The sequence below is a fragment of the Buceros rhinoceros genome, unplaced genomic scaffold, assembly GCF_000710305.1.
Source record: "Buceros rhinoceros silvestris isolate BGI_N320 unplaced genomic scaffold, ASM71030v1 scaffold22628, whole genome shotgun sequence".
NCBI classification, from domain to species: domain Eukaryota; kingdom Metazoa; phylum Chordata; class Aves; order Bucerotiformes; family Bucerotidae; genus Buceros; species Buceros rhinoceros.
The window spans coordinates 19,335-22,978 of NW_010426694.1; positions in this window are offsets into that span (position 1 = coordinate 19,335).

Consider the following 3,644-nt stretch of genomic DNA (forward strand, 5'->3'; position numbering starts at 1 on the left):
TTCCGGCTGTGTAACACATGCTTAGCTACTTATTTCATTAAAATCTGTGGTTTATACATTGGTTGTCCCAGTCTTCCAGAAACGTCTAATGGATCTTTATTAGTTACTTCACCTTCACATGTCCAGGGCTATCATTACTTCTTTCTACCCATTTCCTTCTTAACAGCAATTTAATACTCTGAAAGAAGTGAGTAATAGGAAAGAACATTACTGCTGTATGTATGATAAATTAGAGCATCTGTTTCCCTTGAAAAGATGCAGCAGTTGAAGTACTCCAGGAGGCTTATCCCTTTCTGTGTCAGTGCCTATACAGGAGATTAAACTTGGCTTGGAAGCACAGCATAACATTAGAGCTGCCAAAATATAACAGCAGTGCTTTCAGAAATGTTCCTTCTTCAGCATTTGGTGAGTAAGGTCAACAGCAGCCAGGCAGGATGGCCTGAGGCCCACATCTGCAGGTACCATCACATCACTGCAGCCACAGCCTGCAGTCTTAACTGGACCAAAACCTTAAACAAAGCTGCTGGAGGACTTAAGAGTTTTAAGGCTTAGGACCTGTCTACAGGGAAAGCTTAGCAGGGATGAGAGCCAGAATGGAAGAGCACAGAGAGAAGGAAGGCTCAGAGGCTATCAAAAGGGAGCAGGTGGTGACTGGAGAGGAAAGGAGGACTAAAAGAGAATGAGGGAAAGGAAAACAACTGCCAGCAAGAGGCACAGTAAGCCATTACAGAGCTCAACATTTATTAGTAGCTGTCTACACTTAACCCATACCCAGGGCTAAACTAGAGCAGCTGCTCCGTCACCTGGTGTCTCCTCCCCAGCCAGGAAGGGGATCAGGAAAAGGAGAGGAGACGAAAATGGATTTAAGGAAACAGCCAAACTAATACCAACATAAAGTGCACAAAGTTACACTCACCCCAGCACGTGTACAGCAGTCACAACAGACAGGAAACCAGTCCTCAGGAAACCAATCAGCAGAAGCTCAAGCTGGAAGCCCCCTCCATGGCAAGCTTCCCCTTTTATACTGGGCAGATGGGACCCACCTGTAGGCAACTGGAATCAGCTGCCCGGGCCGACTGCACCCTGCTAAGGGGCTGCGGAGCATGGCAGCGCTGAGAGCCTGCCCCAGCCAAACCAGGACAGCAGTCCTGAACCCGGCAACCAGTGCATCCTTCTGGTCCACTTACTGACAACAGTTAATGCTCACCTATGTGCCCATCAAGTGTTCTTGCTGCAAAGGTGTGTCCTACCGGAGTGAAGCTGCAGGACATCAAAGGCAAGACCTGGTGCCTGCTTGCTGAGGACAGCAGCAGCTTGGAGCCTTCCTGAAACTGTGAGGCCGGCAAATGCACACTCACCAGTTGGACAAATATCTTCTGAGCAGTCTCAGAAGGTTCAGGAAAGTAGGAGAGTTCACAGTAGGTTTAAGGGACAAACCTCTCAACATCAAGGGAAATTGTGCTGCATAAAATTCCCGGAAAATGAGGAAACTGGAGATAAATTTTTGAGAATGGGCTTCTGGCTAGTGGATGGAATTGTGGAAATAAAGATGTGCATGACCTCCAAGGTCTCCTGGCAGAGGAGAAGTAGTGATTATCAATAGTACAAATTCAAAAACTCAATGTAAGAGAATGTCTCAATTAGCACTGGCCACGCAAATGCTCTTCACCCCTTTTGGGTGTGGATTACGATACTGATGATGCCTCAGTGACGTGATCACCCTGTGAATGTTCTCTGGTCCCCAGCCGCCCCTGGTTCATGGCCTGGATGTGGTCAGTGAGTGGACAGCTATTCAGTTTCTTGTTTCCTGTTTGCTGTGTTCATTGAGATATGCTAAAGAAAGGGCATAAAATGAGCTGCTGTTATCCAGAACCTTCTGAGCATGTGTGAGCAGCTATTTATGTCACAAGCCCTGTGCCAGCTTTAACGGCTAAAGCAAGAGCTGTGCCTCTGGTAGGGAGAGCACCTCGCTGCTGGAGTCAGGTCCCCTCTTCAACACAGGGGAACACTGGACTCTTCAAAGCCCATTAAATGTTTAAACATACAGAAAGAGGGTACCTCACCTAATCTAGTCCTCACAACAAACACGGTTTTGTTTTGGCAGAACAGAAGAGTTGTTCTGCTCTGAGGCAGACACGCGGTGTGGAGGACGTCAGCCGGGGTGGTTTAAATGAGGAGTGAACCAAAGCGTCCACACAGAAACGGAGGGCCAAGCTGGCGCCCTGGTCTGGGAACAGGAAATCATTTCTGTGGAAGTGTGTAGTCCGGGGAGCAGGTGGAGAAGCAGAGCGGCAGTTCCTCCAGCACTTTGCAGATGCTGAAAAAACCCACGAGTACTGTCGCTATCGGACCCTGTTTACTGTTTCATTGTGCTGCTGCAAAGAGCCTTAAAGTGTCGATTCTGTGTTCTGTTATTGGCAGTGATAAAGTCATACGAGTCGTTCCTGAGAGCGAGAGGGAAGCGCAGATCCTGAGGGCTGCATTTAACAGGCTCGAGGTGAGTTTGAATAATTTTTTCTTCTTTTTCTGATCTTTGTTGATCTTTGAAGAGTGTAGTGGGTTAACTGACATGCCTTTCATTTGGCACTTGAAGCTATTCCATACTCTGGAAAGCAGCCTTTTCCCATAAAATTCTTAATTTCCCAATAAAATAGCATAGGAATTAGATTCATCATGCCTGACGGTTTTAACAAGAAACACTCGCTGCCTTAAAATAACATAGGTGCCACACTCGCAAATTTGCTTTTGTCGCTCTTCCCTTTCTTGGTAGCATATGCAGTTGCATGCTCCTTATCTGGCTGATGGATTTATTTAAAACACTGAGTTAAATCAAGATGTGAACGCCCACAGGAATAGGAAAGGGCTACCTTAGGTACCTCAGCCCAGGAGAAGGCTTCCTGCAGCGAATCCCCCGGCAGTCAAGACGTCGATGCCTTAGCAGCTTCAGGCAGGCAAAGCTGAGGCTCTCTTCATCCCCTCGGCGGTTCCTAACGGTGTGTATTCAGTTAGTTCCCCTCACCAGATTCGATCTTTTCTAAGTTCCATTCCCAAGACATCCAACCGGTGCCCATGTTGCACGAGGGATTTCAGTGTGCGCTGGAGGCAGTGTCGCAGCGCTGTGTGTTACAGCACTTACCTTGTCCGGCCGTGCCCAACTCTGCTAAAGAATATGGTCGTATTATATTATATTTGTTTCTGCAGTGCTTACTAAGGGCCTGACCCTCAGCTGTGACTCTTGCCATAACATCACCAAAAGGATAATTGTTTTACTGCCAGTTAGAAAAAAAATCTAGCCATAAACCCAAGAAATACGTGTGGAAGCTGGTTTTTGCGTTAATCTCTTCCCCCTGGATGCTGGAACATAAAGAAAATGTGCACATGTGTTTTTTCCTTCCTCCTCATATTGCAAACCCTGCGAAGCAAAAGGGTTACTTGCCTTCCTGCGACTGTTCCTCATTACTGAGCTCCCTTAGGCTCCTCTCAGATTCCTTCACCCGGTTCCGCCAGTGGGAGCAGCAGAAACTTGAATAAATAATTGCGTGCTATAACTCTGAGAGCAGGATAATGACGTTTTGGCAATCTGCATGGGAACCTGACCAGCTGATTAGAAAGTGATTGATCCTGACGAGGTAGGAAGCTGGGGA